Genomic DNA, 18,088 nt, shown 5'->3' on the forward strand with positions numbered 1-18,088 from the left:
CGAATGTTTAGCATTAGCTAATGCTAGGAGGCTTAGGCTACAGTAGCTTACAAGAGGCTGTGCATAATCAGTGGGAACGCAGGTATTTGGGGTCTACATTCCATAATGCACAGTTATGTACCATATCCACATCAATGTTAGGCCTGGTATGTCTAGCATATGGGCATGTTGGAAGCAACAAGATGAGTCAGTAGAAATATGTATATTCCTCCAAAGTGGGTATTCAACGGACTCCGGGACAGGGAGCATTATTTTCTAAACAGTCTTTCTCGTCATCATAATGTCATAGTTCTTCTCAATAAACATAATGATGCTCTACACCAGTGATGTTCGGTAAGCTAGTGACTGACCCTTGACCATACACAGGAAATAGAAGTCAAGTAGAATATTTCACAGAACATTACAACCAATACAAGGGCTGAAGAAGCTAGGAGACACACTATCAACCATTGGTAAGGACCACATTTCAAAAGCATAATCGAAGCGTTTCCAAAAGTATTTATTTATTTATTTGCCACATGAGTTATAGCACATCTTGGGACCATCGATCAAGCCGAGCTGTGCTCTTTGCTAATGTGAGACAGAGGATTCTGCAGGCTTGGTATGCAGACTTGAACCCTCTATTCATAGTTGCTACACGCCATGTAAATCACCAGGCGAGAGCGCCTTGGACTCAAAGGCTGAAGGGGAAGTATTCTTCACAATGGGGAGCTGAAAGTTCAGTGATAAATTACATAGTATGAGCTCCTCAATGCTCTTGCTGTTTCGCTGTGATGGGAACGTCGGCCTTTAGCGTGCATTGGTAACTTGTAAATTCAGTAACATCGCTCGAAAAAGGGGCTGTTACCCATTCGTTGTCACATTGTGTCACAGGTGCTGGAGTGCTGTGACTCAGTGAGTGAATTCACACATGGAGGGAAAAAGAGTCTTGTCTCTCGTGCCAAGAACCAATCCAGCCAGGGGTCATGTCCCTCGTTCCTTCCTTAAAACATTAAATAGACTCAGAGAGAGGAATAATGGAAACTTACAACCTCTGTTATATCAATTCATTTTTATATCAGTATTTATACAAGCAGTGTCAACTAATATCATTAACAAACAGAATCATTACCAGGCCCTGCCGAGGGCAGCACAGGAGGAAATGTGTCATAGGTTCAGCACTCCAATAATTTCTGCACAAAAGGGGCCCCATTTCAAGCCCTAATTTATAAATTACATGTAATTACTACACTCTAAAAAGAAAAGGTTCCTGGAGTATCCTTTAGGGGTTCTTCAAATTGAAACTGTGGGGGAACCCCTATAAGTTCTTCGAAGAACCATTTAAAAAGGTTCTTCAAAGAACGCCTTTTGATGGATCCTCGTGTAATATTTTGAAGAGCCTTTTGGGGTACATTTTTTTACTATCCCCCTCCTCTGTTATTATTAATAATAACAATATCCCTAACAATAACAGCAATAACACAACATTTTAGTTGTCAGTGTTTATTATGATTTTAGTGGCAAAGCAGAATAAAAAGATATCCTCTGGCGTGTTGATGTTAATGTGTTGATGTTCTCCGTATCCATAGCCAGAATGATTCTGCAGTGCATGGTGATCGAACAGGTTTCCTGTTATATTCATCAGAGGTGTAGGGAGGGTGAAGTCTGTGAATCCCAAAAATTTTAATTATACCTTGTCCATAATGTAGAGGCTATGGGATATTCATTGAAGAGGTAAGGGAGGAGGATGGTAAATGTGATCTGCATAACATACCAATACCAATAGACATACCTTTGTATGCCTCCTTGTCTGTATACCTGCAGACACAGACACAAAAGTGAGCAGTTCAGTCATCTGCACCCAATACAGCTAGCCTTCAACATATTCTTATAGCATACATAATCTTACCTCTTTGTTGATTTATATCCATTGAATTGTGTCCATTTTCAGTTTTAGAAAGATTTGTACAAATATGAAAAGATAGATGTATCATCATAAAACAATATTAATTTAGATCATACAAGGGACAAACCTTACCTTAAATTGAGGAGATCTTTACATTTTTCAATTAAGTACCTGCACCTGCCATCCTTTCAAATTCAAATCCAAATGTTTCAGTTTGGCAGTTAGGTTCCTGCAAGAACCCCCACCAACCAAGGAGGTTCCTCGATGAACCCCACCTCCTGTGGGGTTCTTGGAAGAACCTTTTGGGGGCAATTTTCAGTGCCAAGTACCCTAAGGTTCTTCGAAGAACTTTGAGGATCTTAGAAGAACCCTTGTTGAACCCCTAATTGTTAGAGTGTAGCAGGTTTCTCACTGGCTAGACAATCCAACACTTACTCATCCTCTTCCTGTTTAACTATCTGCTTCGGATCGCAAAGCCCTGCTGCTTATTTTACAACGATTAGCTGTACATCAGCATTACCACCTCACATCTAGCCATTTCACATCCAGCATTAAAAGGGATGAATATTGATCTGCTAAAGAGGATTTATTTATTTCATGCTCTATGCAAAGATCAACTGCTACCAGCTTTCTGCAGATCTGTGTAGGCTCTCGCCAAGTAAAGCTACTGCATACATGACTTTGGACTTGACATTTTAGGCCTGGAAGAAAACCAAACAGTAAATTCACTGCAATAATCCCAGATAAATGAGATGATCACTGCGAAAGCTTAGATAGTTAAGTGGCCTACACTTAAGTCCAGAGACGATAAAAACATGGCTCGTCGGAGAGCGTCCATATGGGAGAGTGTCGCGGGCAGACTTTAGAACAGGGAAGGGAAGACTGTTTTTATGTGCTATATCTCTGCCAGTGTCTCACTGAAAGGAAACACAAAGACAATTCAGATGAAAGCGCAGGACAAAATGACAGACATCTAACCAATCCATAATTGTTCATTACAATCGGAAAACCTGACATTGACATATCATATAAATCATTCATTTTGTTTCTATTCCACCCTATACGAATCCTATATTTACCACCTCACACACAGTGCCCAGTCCCATCGCTGCAGTGTGGGCCCTTTGTTAGCAGTAGGGACTGGTGCACTAATACAGGGATAAGCCCCATGCTGTCTGCTCAGTGGCATGAGTTGTCAGAGGAGACAGAGAGAGAGAAATTGCCATCTGGAGATGCAGCCAGCACACCCAGGTCACATGAGCAGGGTGGAGTATAGTGGTTTGAATAGTGGCTGTGCTCAGCTGGCCAGCGGCATAGTCATTGGCCATGGCCATTCTATAAGACTGTGGCTTTAAATATAATACTGGTGTGATCATTATTCAAAATACATGTCTAAGTATAGCCTTATATCCGTTTTTGGAGTCTTCACAGTAGGTTCTAGTCCATGGCAAGATAATACAATGTTATGTGGATTGTCTGATGACATAAATATGGGGAAGGGATTTGGTGTTAACATAATACATTAAATAAATGGCAATAAATAGTGTCGATTGTAAAAAATAAATAATCACAATAATAAGTGCATTTTTTTTACATGTAGTTCAAATGTATTTTATTGTATTTATTGTGTTATTATAACCTAAATGTGATAGCAAGTCCAGTGCAATGTAGGATGAAATGTATATTTGAAATTAAGGTTTCAATTATAAAATAGTGGTCTAAATGATATATAATTTTGTTACTAAATTATTGGAATTAATTAAGATGTATTATGTAATAATTAAACTAATTTTTAAAAAGGCTATAACCAAACAATTAACCATCTGACAGGCTGAGGCAAATTAAGATAGACCAATGAACTGCAAATAAATTGGAAACTTGGATAGTGAGCTTCAATAATTTGTTCGTGAATCTCCGATGCATGGATTAAATGTAACAATTTTCATATGGCGAAATAACAATAATAGGTTTAGGTTAATACATGTGTATGTCATAGGGTTTAGGCTCCATGTTTTCATACTCCGCGAGCCCTCCTCAATTGTATATGATCAGTTACACACGCTTGAGCGTAACGACCCATCACACACAATTCTCACTACTGAACGTTTCTACCTTATATCTCTATCGAGATAACTGTCCAAGCGTAAAATGGGGAACTGCGTTCGCCTACCAGAAGATGGCGTCTGGTACCCTCTCTGCATGAGAACTGTGGTGGCCCTATAGGTCCTACCTACTTCGATGATTTCCTGCACTCTCCTCTCATTCTGTAGGCTATTTAGAGCAGCCTACCACAAAGCACATTTATTGCATACTTCACTGTATGTATGCATATTATTACAGTCTATAATAGGCCTATGTACGGTCTTTAAAACATCTGTAGCCTTAATTTTTTAGTGAAACTGAATTTAGGTCTTAATTCCATACAAGACAAGCTTCTATAAAATACATCTAAATACGATATCAATTGTGTAGGCATCCTATCCTATTTTTAACTATATTGTTCATCCATGTGCTTTTTCAAAAATAGGCATCTGAACCAATTGCCTATTTGATAATTGAGGCCTGGGTATAGCAGGTTGTCTAATTGATGTAGAATGCAGAGAAACGCGAAAACAATAACCTTGACTTTACTCAATAAACAAGACATCTTTATTTACACATTTCAATGTTGATTATATTATTCATCCTATTTATAATTGTGCAATAGGACATCTCTATTTTGAACTGTAAAATGTACATTTGTCTATAAAAAATGGTGTGTTAGATTTGAATCTAAAATTGATAGGCTAGAGAGCACATTCGGTATGAGAAAACGAACATTTCCTTCACGGGCTACAGCAATAATGGGTCTAATTATTATGTGGTTATTTTGTTATTTTTGGTTGTCTTGGAGTCATGCCCATCACCATATACCATTATGTTGTCAAAGTAGACCTAGGCTAATCGACTTCATAATCGACAACTATTTAATAATGCCGACAACATTATTCTCTCTCCAAAACATATGGGTCACCACTTAACGTCCAGCAATACATTTTAAACACCGCGGCGCAGGACATTGTCTTTGCGCCCTATGATAGCCTACACTTTTCCAATGTGCCAGATATATGTCAGGGCCTCTTTTGAGTGCTATGAAAACGTGCTTTGGCAGTGAGCAGTCAGCTGGCAAATAGCAGGGATGTGCAGCTCGCGCCCGGAACGTATTGGTTGTCTTGGTCGGCAGATGTCAGGTCTTAAAACGCAAAACTCTTCCTATGTATTTTCTATGAATATCAAAAACTGTGGTAGTGGTAGCCTATATGAATGTCTACTATATAATTTGTGTTACACATTTCGGATAGGGAATCTAACTGATGAGTTTGACAAAAAACGAAGACCACACAAGAAGGAACTTGTTACCCCCAACAATCAGCTTAGCAAAAGGACAACAAAAGAGCCACCACACCTTGGTGCTTAACCTCATAGCTCACTAAATGCCCCTTGATCCATTACAGGTAAAAATAGTGAATGAGTGGAAATTGTTTGTAACAAGATTATATTTAGAAATCCATTGCCATCCAAGCAGGCATGTTAAATATGTTACTTAATTAGTGTTGGTGGGGTCATCACAGGTGACAGCATGCCTAAAAGCAAGTTACTATTTTGTAAATGTATATGTCCTTCAAGGATACACAGAATTTCAGTCACAGCCATAACATTGCTTTGAATCATTCTGGCAGCACACTTTTAACGCAGGCCTCATTCTAAAGACCTAAATGTTTTGCCATTTCATTGTAAATTCATCAGCTTTGGGATAAGCATAGGCAGATAACTGATGCAAGAGTAGCAGTGCAGTTCAGCCTTTGGCAGAGAGACCCTTTTAAAAGGAAGTCATATTTTCCACTGAAATCCCAACTCGAAACGATATGCTTGCCATACCAAAAAGAGGATTGCCCCGAAGCACTCACGCTGGACCCACTGGATGAATGACAGCGGTGCCTATCCAGCCAATCAGGGAAGAGATTTAAATCATGCAGGTACATTGTTGTCACTTCAGTAATTGCAGGTAAAGGTGGCTGTGCTGCCTAAACGTGCTCTTTTGACATTTGTAATGGGCTGAGAAGGAAAATACTTAACAAAACCCACAGCATTGACATGGCTGAATGGAACATGAATGATTGCTTGACTAATATTATATAACGCAGCTCGACTGAACCACTTTGAGGAATCAATACCAGGCCATGGAGCTGGAGAGATGGATATCTGATGATACATTAATATGTTATACCCCTTGACACTGCCTCGGCTCACCTAGCAAGAGAGAAAGAGCACTGTTAGGTGAAGCAGCAAACAAGGAAGGCAATTCTAAATGATGAGAGGCAATGTTGTCAGAGAGACTGTTCAAATTTAGTCTGTTATAATGTTTAGTGTTTTCCCTGGTTAGAATGTCCTTATGTTTGGTGTAGGTATTTATACTTGATTATTTTATTGTGTGATTTTATTGCTTTTTTAACTTGCTGATTATCTTGTATGTACTGTGACTTAGGGTGTCTTGAAAAGCACTTCAAATAAAATGTATTATTATTAGATTATTAGGATACCTTGCTACTTTGTTCTGTTTGTTCTGTCTATCTATCTATCTATCTATCTATCTATCTATCTATCTATCTATCTATCTATCTATCTATCTATCTATCTATCTATCTATCTATCTATCTATCTATCTATCTATCTATCTATCTATCTATCTATCTATCTATCTATCTATCTATCTATCTATCTATCTATCTATCTATCTATCTATCTATCTATCTATCTATCTATCTATCTATCTATCTATCTATCTATCTATCTATCTATCTATCTATCTATATTTTTATAAGTTGTAATATCTTTATAACTCTACATTGGAGACTCCATAAGGGTATAAGATGTTAATTAATATTGAAAATATTTCAACCATTGTGGGGTTTTTTGAGATCAGTGTAGCCTAATGAGTGAAACAACGCTTTTTCCATCCAGAATGTCTTTGCAGTCAGGCGTTTTATTTCAGATTTCCACCATAGGGAAAAGTACAACACTGTACTCACAGACAGACTAAATGATAGTTGATGATAGACTAATGAAAAGGTTTCAGTCTTGTATCATTGTTTTGCAAATGCATCAGGAAAAAAACACTGATGTCAGAGTAGCTTCAAAGACTCCTCAGTGGTCCGTGCACACACACACACACACACACACACACACACACACACACACACACACACACACACACACACACACACACACACACACACACACACACACACACACACACACACACACACAACACACACACACACACACACACACACACAAACCTACAGAGGCAATATAATTTTTATCACACATTTATCTGTTTTATTGAAAGGCAATTCACAAACATGGCTACATTCAGTTCACTTTGGAACCAGTGATATGTACAGTCGTGGTCAAAAGTTTTGAGAATGACACAAATACAAATGTTCACAAAGTCTGCTGCCTCAGTTTTGATGATGGCAATTTGCATATACTCCAGAATGTCATGAAGAGTGATCAGATGAATTGCAATTAATTGCAAAGTCCCTCTTTGCCATGAAAATGAACTTAATCCCCAAAAAACATTTCCACTGCATTTCAGCCCTGCCACAAAAGGACCAGCTGCCATTATGTCAGTGATTCTCTCGTTAACAAAGGTGAGAGTGTTGACGAGGACAAGGCTGGAGATCACTATGTCATGCTGACTGAGTTAGAATAACAGACTGGAAGCTTTAAAAGGAGGGTGGTGCTTGAAATCATTGTTCTTCCTCTGTTAACCATGGTTACCTGCAAGGAAACACGTGCCGTCATCATTGCTTTGCACAAAAAGGGCTTCACAGGCAAGGATATTGCTGCTAATAAGATTGCACCTAAATCAACCATTTATCGGATCATCAAGAACTTCAAGGAGAGAGGTTCAATTATTGTGAAGAAGGCGTCAGGGCGCCCAAGAAAGTCCAGCAAGTACCAGGACCATCTCCTAAAGTTGATTCAGCTGCGGGATTGGGGCACCACCAGTGCAGAGCTTGCTCAGGAATGGCAGCAGGCAGGTGTGAGTGCATCTGCACGCACAGTGAGGCGAAGACTTTTGGAGGATGGCCTGGTGTCAAGAAGGGCAGCAAAGAAGCCACTTCTCTCCAGGAAAAACATCAGGGACAGACTGATATTCTGCAAAAGGTACAGGGATTGGACTGCTGAGGACTGGGGTAAAGTCATTTTCTCTGATGAATCCCCTTTCCGATTGTTTGGGGCATCCGGAAAACACCTTGTCCGGAGAAGACAAGGTGAACGCTACCATCAGTCCTGTGTCATGCCAACAGTGAAGCATCCTGAGACCATTCATATGTGGGGTTGCTTCTCAGCCAAGGGAGTGGGCTCACTCACAATTGTGCATAAGAACACAGCCATGAATAAAGAATGGTACCAACACATCCTCCGAGAGCAACTTCTCCCAACCATCCAAGAACAGTTTGGTGACGACCAATGCCTTTTACAGCATGATGGAGCACCTTGCCATAAGGCAAAAGTAATAACTAAGTGGCTCGGGGAACAAAACATTGACATTTTGGGTCCATGGCCAGGAAACTCCCCAGACCTTAATCCCATTGAGAACTTGTGGTCGATCCTCAAGAGGAGGGTGGACAAACAAAAACCCACAACTTCTGACAAACTTCAAGCATTGATTATGCAAGAATGGGCTGCCATCAGTCAGGATGTGGCCCAGAAGTTAATTGACAGCATGCCAGGGCGGATTGCAGAGGTCTTGAAAAAGAAGGGTCAACACTGCAAATATTGACTCTTTGCATAAAGTTAATGTAATTGTCAATAAAAGCCTTTGACACTTATGGAATGCTTGTAATTATACTTCAGTATACCATAGTAACATCTGACAAAACTATATCATAACACTGAAGCAGCGAACTTTGTGAAGACCAATACTTGTGTCATTCTCAAAACTTTTGACAAGACTGTGTAGTAACAGATTACAAACACTATCTGAATGTGTAAACCATGCATTTCACTATCATGAAGAAAACAATCAATCAAGCAGAGAAAGAAGAGCTTTGACATATTGAACCTTAATGTCCTAAAATCACTTTACAGTAAGTGGCCATCCTGGAACGTATTCACATGCACTTTCAGGTTAGCTATGATGACTCTCAAATAATCCTACTGTAGCTTTAGCTAAAATCAACAATAGACAATAGTATTGCCATTGGATTTGTGTGTTTAAACAGTGGCAATGCCCCTACCCCCCTAGTTCTTACACACAATCTATAATGACAGTGCAACACACATACAAACCTATGTTTAATGGCACGGAGAGGGTTAATTAACCATGGTAGATATGCGAAACCTTGGAAACAATAGGCCTCCCATGCGATTTAAGAGTATATCCTCAGATTAAAACTCAGGCTCTTTATACGTGTATGTGAAAGCTCCTTAAAGCTCACCAACCCCAAGAGAGGAGAGGTGTTTTCTTTATAGTTTCTCATTGACTTCCATGGACTCCCAATCATGAGTCACCCCATGTGCGCTGCCATTACCCTTCCCACCTGCTACCCCAGCCTCCCCCAAACTGAGCTCTGCTCTTGCTTTATATTTTAATGGGCAAATGGCCCAGAGCTAACCACTAACTCCAAATATCCCACAGCTAACCACTAACTCCAAATGGCCCACAGCTAACCACTAACTCCAAATGGCCTACAGCTAACCACTAACTCCAAATGGCCCACAGTTAACCACTAACTCCAAATGGCCCACAGCTAACCACTAACTCCAATTGGCCCACAGCTAACTCCAATTTATAGGGCAGAATATAAAGTCAATACTAACACAATTGCAATTAAATGACAGTCGTATTGCCGCCGCGTCCAGTGTTAATTTATTCCTTTTTAATTACAATGTTGAGAGGTGGACAGACAGCTACTCTCTTACTGAGTTTATTTTTATTTTTTTTATTTCACCTTTATTTAACCAGGTAAGCCAGTTGAGAACAAGTTCTCATTTACAACTGCGACCTAGCCAAGATAAAGCAAAGCAGTGTGATAAAAACAACAACACAGAGTTACATATGGGGTAAACAAAACATAAAGTCAAAAATACAAACAGAAAATATATATACAGTGTGTGCGAATGTAGTAAGTTATGGAGGTAAGGCAATACATTGGCCATTGTGCAAAATAGTTACAATTTCGTATTAACACTGGAATGATAGATGTGTAAAAGATGATGTGCAAATAGAGATACTGGGGTGCAAATTAGCAAATTAAATAACAATATGGAGATGGGTGGGCTAATTTCAGAATGGCTGTGTACAGGTGCAGTGATCGGTAAGCTGCTCTGACAATGTCACGCCCTGGCTCTGGGGACTCTTATATGTTGAGCCAGGGTGTTAGTTTATATGTGTAGTGTCTATGTTTTGTTTTCTATGTGTTCTTTTCTAGATCGTGTGTTTCTGTGTTGGCCGGGGTGGTTCCCAATCGGAGGCAGCTGTGTCTTGTTGTCTCTGATTGGGAACCATACTTAGGCAGCCTGTTGTGCACTTGTCATTTGTGGGATCTTGTTCCGTAAGGTTTGTGTTGGTGTATTAGCCTAGGACTTCACGTATCGTTTTGTTGTTTTGTTCATATTTGTGAAGTACTCATTAAAAGATGTACGCATATCACGCTGTGCCTTGGTCCACTTATTCCGACGATCGTGACAGACAACTGACGCTTAAAGTTAGTGAGGGAGATAAGAGTCTCCAGCTTCAGAGATTTTTGCAGTTCTTTCCAGTCATTGGCAGCAGAGAACTGGAAGGAATGGCTGTCACGAGTTACAAAGCCAGAACCCAGAAGCAGACCAGGACAAGGTAAGTTGAAACGAAGGTGAGTGTTTATTTACAAATTCAAGAGTGATGCTGAATAATCCAGGGAACAGAGCGGGCGGCGTTGGTTAGTTGTTGGGGGTGCAGTGGTTGATCCAATCATGGCTCGGCAGCCGCCGACCACCAGGCAGAGGTTGGATGAAGGTTCCGGACGAGTGATGTTCATGGCTAACGATCCGGCATGGAATGGATGTTAGGCCAGAGCCTAAGAAGGGTGATGATCAGGACCAGGTGTGCAGATTGCTGATGGGATGCAGGTGCGGAAATCAAGAGAACTCCCCGGAGCGTTCCAGAACCCTCGGGAAACTGGAGATCACGAGCAGAAAAACTAGTCCACAGACAGGACCCGACTCAGACTGCCGGGATCGTTACAGTACCCCCCCTCCGACGAACGCCACCGGGCGGACTCCCCGGAGCGCCAGGATGGAGGCGGTAGAAGTCACGGATGAGGTCAGCATCTAGGATCTGTCGCCGGAATCCAACTCCTCTCTTCAGGACCATACCCCTCCCAGTCCACGAGATACTGGAAACCCCGGCCCCGCCGTCTGGAATCCATGATGCGTCGCACCGTGTAGGCAGGGACCACCTCCGATCATCCGAGGAGGAGGAGGAGGAGGCGGAGGAGGCAACAGAGGACTGAGGAAAACAGGCTTGAGGCAGGAGACATGAAAGGTGGGATGGACTCTGAGCGTCCTCGGGAGTTTGAGTCGAACTGCCACCGGATTGATCACCTTCTCCACCACAAACGGACCAATGAACTTCGGTAACAACTTCCTAGACTCAGTCCGTAAAGGAAGATCCCGTGTGGCCAACCAGACCCTATCTCCGATGGTGTAGGTGGGAGCGGGGATCCGGCGACGATTCGCCTGGAGCTGATACCGGTCCGAAACTCTAAGGAGTGCCTTTCTGGCCCGATGCCAGGTCCGGTGGCAACGACGAATATGGGCCTGAACAGAAGGCACTGAGAGCTCCTTCTCCTGAGAAGGGAACAAGGGAGGTTGGTAGCCATACAGGCACTGGAAGGGAGACATCCCAGTGGCAGATGTAGGGAGAGTATTGTGGGCATACTCAACCCAAGGCAACTGAGAGACCCAGGAGGTGGGGTTGGAAGAGGCCAGGCAGCGTAGCGTGGATTCCATCTTCTGGTTGGCTCTCTCCGCCTGACCATTAGATTGGGGGTGAAACCCAGATGTGAGACTGACTGTAGCTCCAATGGCCAAACAGAAGGACTTCCAGACAGCAGAGGTAAACTGAGGGCCACGGTCGGAAACGATATCACTGGGCAACCCGTGGACCCTGAAAACCTCCCTAACCAGGATCTCGGACGTCTCCGAGGCAGAGGGAAGCTTGGCAATTGGCACAAAGTGGGCGAACTTGCTGAATCTGTCCACGATAGTCAGAACGACCGTGTTCCCCTCAGAAGCGGGCAACCCAGAGACAAAGTCCAGGGCCAGATGCGACCATGGTCGCCGGGGAATAGGAAGGGGGTGAAGTAGCCCAGAGCTGGGCCGATTGGTACTCTTATTCTGCGCACACACTGGACAGGCAGCAACATAACCCCGAGTATCCTCGGCCATGGCAGGCCACCAAAAACGTCTGCGAAGAAACGCCATCGTCCGAGCCACGCCAGGGTGACAAGCCATCTTGCTGGCGTGGGACCATTTGAGGACCGCAGGACGAACCGACTCAGGCACAAACAACCGACCGGGTGGACCGTTACCGGGACCGGGCTGCGTCCGAAGAGCCGCCATCACCTCCTCCTCAATCTTCCACCTAACAGCTCCCACGACGCAGTTCCGGGGAGAATTGTCTCGGTCTTGGACCCACTCTCCTCCGTCTTGGAGAACATCCGAGACAAGGCGTCCGCCTTGCCGTTCTTAGATCCAGGTCGGAACGTCAGGGAAAAATTGAATCGTCCGAAAAACAACGACCACCTGGCCTGACGGGAGTTGAGACGTCTAGCCGATTGCACGTAAGCAAGATTCTTGTGGTCAGTCCAGACAATAAACGGCTGCTCCGCCCCCTCCAACCAGTGGCGCCACTCCTCCAAGGCAAGTTTCACCGCGAGAAGCTCCCGGTTACCCACATTGTAATTCCTCTCCGCAGGCGAAAGGCGACGAGAGTAGTAGGCGCAGGGATGGAGTTTACTGTCCGTGGAGCATCGCTGCGACAGGATGGCGCCAACTCCCCACATCAGACGCGTCTACTTCAACGACGAACTGACGGGCCGTGTCCGGTTGAGAGAGAATCGGTGCGTTGGTGAATCGCCTCTTCAAATCCAGAAACGCTCGATCCGCCTCCGGATTCCACTTGAAGCTCCTGATACTGGAAGTCAAGGCCGTTAACGGAGCGGCCACACGGCTGTAATCCCGGATGAATCTGCGGTAGAAATTCGCAAACCCCAAAAATCTCTGGAGCTGCAATCTCGTACCGGGCTGGACCCATTCCAGAACCGCTCTAACCTTCTCCTGGTCCATCCTAATCTCTCCCCTGGAGATGATGTACCCGAGAAAGGATGTCGTGTGGGCGTGAAACTCGCACTTCTCGGCCTTCACGAACAGGCGATTCTCCAACAATCGCTGCAGAACCTGCCGGACATGCTGGACGTGGTCGGAAGGTTCCTTCGAGAAGATCAGAATGTCATCCAGGTAAACAAACACAAAGAGACCGATCATATCTCTCAGGGACGTCGTTCACCATACTCTGGAATACCGCTGGAGCATTGGTCAGTCCAAACGGCATCACCTGATACTCGAAGTGACCCATCGGTGTATTGAAACCCGTCAACCACTCGTCTCCCTCTCTGATCCGGACCATGTGATACGACATTGCGTAGGGTCTAGCTTGGTGAACACCGTAGCACCCTGTAAGGAGTCGAAGGCAGAACTCATCAAGGGCAGGGGATACTTGTTCTTGACCGTGATGTCATTCAACCCCCGATAATCAATACACGGTCGAAGAGAGCCATCCTTCTTACCCACAAAGAAGAATCCTGCCCCCAGGGGGTGATGACGAGGACGAACGAGACCAGCAGCTAGGGACTCCTTGATGTAGGTCTCCAAAGCCTCACGTTCAGGGCGGGAGATACTGTATAACCTTCCCTTGGGGTAGACAGCTCCAGGGAACAGGTTGATGGCACAATCATATGGTCGGTGGGGAGGGAGTGACAGAGCCTTCTGCTTACTGAACACTTCCCCCAAATCGTGATATGTCTCGGGAACCAGGGACAAATCTGGGGGTTTAGCCTCAATCACCTGACTGGGAACCGAATGGGGACAGGCAGTCTTGAGACAGTTAGCATGACAATCAAGGCTCCAACTCGTTACCTTGCCCGTCACCCAATCGAACGTGGGATTGTGTTCCTTCAGCCAGGGGTATCCAAGGACCAGAGGAACATGGGAAGACGGCAGAATGAAGAATGAAATCATCTCCGAATGATTCCCCGACAACAGCATCTTAACCGGTTCAGTCCTCATCGTGATACGTGCCAGACTACTGCCGTTCAGAGTGGTCGCTTCAATGGCTTCCGGCAATTGCTCCTTGGAAAGCCCCAGCTGTTCCACCAACTCGGCATCAAGAAAGCTTCCATCGGCACCTGAATCGATAAAAGCGTTAATCGCTAAGCTCTGATTCCTGTTCACAAGGGTAGCCGGAAACGGGGTCTGACAGAGGTACTGAGAGGTTGAAACTGGCTCGCTAAAAGTCCTCCCAACTTTAGCGAGCCGGGCAGTTTGACGACCGCCGGGAACAAGTGGAGATGTAATGTCCCGAGCTACCACAGTAGAGGCAGCAGTTGGTCTTACGTCTATGTTGACGCTCCTCCTTGGTTAACCCGTGCCGCCCCACTTGCATGGGTTCAGAATCGGGAGAGAGGACCTCTCCACTAATCCTTTGTGGTGGAGAATGATCGACGTGTTCTGGTCCACCACCCGACCCGACTGGGAACTGAGAAGCTGATCGATTGGACGGACCCCATTGCTTCTCCCTCCTTCGCTCTCGGACTCGATTATCCACCCGAATAGACAAGGCTACCAAGCTGTCCAGGTCACTAGGCTCCGGATAGGAGATCAACTCATCCTTGAGCTGCTCCGACAGACCCTGGTAAAAGGCCGCTTGCAGAGACTCCTCATTCCACCCACTCTCCACAGCCAACGTCTTGAACTCGATCACGAAGTCGGCCACGCTGCGAGTTCCTTGGTGAAGCGAAAACAGGCGCCTAGCTGCGTCCCCTCCTCGGACGGAATGGTCGAAGAGCTTCCTCATCTCGGCCGTGAACCCCTGGTATGAAGCCATGCAGGGGTCTTGTCGTCTCCCAAACGGCTGAAGCCCACTCCAGCGCTCGACCACGCAGCAACTCAATCACAAAGGCTATCCTAGCCTTGTCTGTGGCATAAGAGTAGGGCTGTAGATCGAACACTAACCCACACTGCATAAGGAAAGAACGGCATCTTCCCAGCTCCCCCTCATATTTATCCGGCGTCGGAACCTTGGGCTCACGGAAGGACACAGCTCCAGACGCGGCAGGCGAGATGGGTGAAACCGGTAGTGAATCCTCCACCGGAAACTTGCGCTGGTTCTGGACCTCCGTCAGACCGGTAGAAAGGTTCCGAACTGACAACGCTATCTCCTGTAGTGCCGTGCTATGTTGTCCCAACATCCTCTCCTGATGGGAAATGGCATGGCGAACAGAGTCCAGGTCCGCTGGGTTCATTACTGGCCGGATCGTTCTGTCACGAGTTACAAAGCCAGAACCCAGAAGCAGACCAGGACAAGGTAAGTTGAAACGAAGGTGAGTGTTTATTTACAAATTCAAGAGTGATGCTGAATAATCCAGGGAACAGAGCGGGCGGCGTTGGTTAGTTGTTGGGGGTGCAGTGGTTGATCCAATCATGGCTCGGCAGCCGCCGACCACCAGGCAGAGGTTGGATGAAGGTTCCGGACGAGTGATGTTCATGGCTAACGATCCGGCAGGGAATGGATGTTAGGCCAGAGCCTAAGAAGGGTGATGATCAGGACCAGGTGTGCAGATTGCTGATGGGATGCAGGTGCGGAAATCAAGAGAACTCCCCGGAGCGTTCCAGAACCCTCGGGAAACTGGAGATCACGAGCAGAAAAACTAGTCCACAGACAGGACCCGACTCAGACTGCCGGGATCGTTACAATGGCGGCCAAAGGAGGTGTTGGCTTTGGGGATGACCAGTGAGATATACCTGCTGGAGCGCAGACTACGGGTGGGTGTTGCTTTGGTGACCAGTGAGTACTGAGTCACTAGGTTATGTCTCTCTTTAACTGTGCATTTAATGCTCCTACCACTGCAATCAGGCTGTTATTATTTTAAAAAATCTGTAAAGGTAAAAAAATAACAATTCTACAATATTTATATATATACAAAGCTGTCATCAAGGCAAAGGGTGGCTATTTGAATAATGTCAGATATAAAATATATTTTGATTTGTTTAACACTTTGTTGGTTACTACATTATTCCATTTGTGTTATTTCATAGTTTTGATATCTTCACTATTATTCTATAATGTAAAAAATAGTACAAATAAAGAAAAACCCTTGAATGAGTAGGTGTGTCCAAACTTTTGACTAGTATTTTATATATTAAATGACCAAAAGTATGTCGACACCTGCTCATCGAACATTTCATTCCAAAATCATGGGCATTACAGTTTTTCTCCATTGGTTTGGCTCATTTCTTGAAACAGAAATTACATTCTCAAAACTACATGGACAAACCTCCAAACCACTTGGCAATTGTTCACAACAGAATTGAATTTCTCATTCATTTCATCAAATTGCAAATGTCTAAGTACATGTCTCAATGTCTCAGTACATCTTTGCAAATGATTAAGTACAGGTAGCCTACATTTAGCACAATTTCCAAGTGAATAGATCTTGTTGATCTAAACTGATTGTTGATTCTCAGTCTAATGGTTGTTCGCTCCAAAACGTGTCAGCGTCATTTCATTGTATAAGTCATCACATGCACAATAGTCTGTTCAATTGTCAAAATTAGTCAAGAACATAATACCATGAATACCATATATGAATCCCTTGGAACATTTGATAAATTTATTACAGCAATTGACAGTCAGGTGAAACTAGAACTTGACTAACGAAGGAGGAGTTTCACACATCTCAGATGACCAATCAAACAGTATGTTTAGTTACCTGACAGGTGCTGTCCATGACTGTGAATGCTGCCAAACATGTATGTAAAGAGCTTGACCATGCAGGACCAGTACAATTTCTGAACATGGAGGCACCTGGCCAAGTAAATGAACAAGGGCAACTGCCTGCTCGAGGAAGAGGAAGAAGAAGAAGAGGAGGAGGAGGAGTAAGGGTGCGTGGTGGTGGAATAGGGGGAAGAGGCCGAGGAGCACGAAGACACCATGCTGTCCCGGATGAAATTCGGGCCACAATTATAGACCATGTCATCAACCATGGCCTCACAATGGCGGAGGCAGGTCGCCGAGTGCAGCCTAATGTGCCTCGCTCAACAGTCTCCTCCATCATCCAAACCTTTCGCAGGGAAAACAGGTATGTAGTCAGTCAATGATGGAATTATATGTTGTATAGGACAGGACACTGTGCATAGAGCAAGAAATATATTTATTTACATATTTACCTATTCATTTAGTGTGTGTGTGTGATAGGCCTACAGTAATATCTTACCTCAATGGGATGTTATGATACTAAAAATGACAAGAAAAACATTGGAGAAAATAAACTATGGAATAGTTTATTTTCTACAGTATTGATGATACAGTTTACAGTAGTATTCCAGTCACTGTGCAGTGATGCATTAGAATTGTGGTAAAGTTACTGTAAGTAAAACAACAATACAATTACATAGGTAACTCATTCTGTAAGGAATACATAAGGTATACATTACGAATGGAGTGTTGTCCTTTGACTTCTATATCTAGGATTGGACGACAACCTTGCACAGGTGGCAGAGGAAAACTTCTCAATGAACAACAAGAACAAGAGATCTGTAACATGGTGATGGCAAATAATGCTATCACATTGAGACAGATCCGCGCTGCAATCCTACAAGACAATGCCATATTCCAAAATGTCAACTCTATAAGCATCTCCACAATAGACCGGATATTGAAGAAGCATCAGATGACAATGAAGCAAATTTACAGGGTACCATTTGAGAGGAACTCTGATAGAGTGAAAGAGCTGCGGTACCAGTATGTACATGTAAGTCAGTTACTGGTTGTCCATCATTATAACATTTTTACAATTAAGCAGTGGTTCCCAAACTTTTTTGGCTTCAGTA

Source organism: Coregonus clupeaformis, chromosome 3, assembly GCF_020615455.1.
Source record: "Coregonus clupeaformis isolate EN_2021a chromosome 3, ASM2061545v1, whole genome shotgun sequence".
NCBI classification, from domain to species: Eukaryota; Metazoa; Chordata; class Actinopteri; order Salmoniformes; family Salmonidae; genus Coregonus; species Coregonus clupeaformis.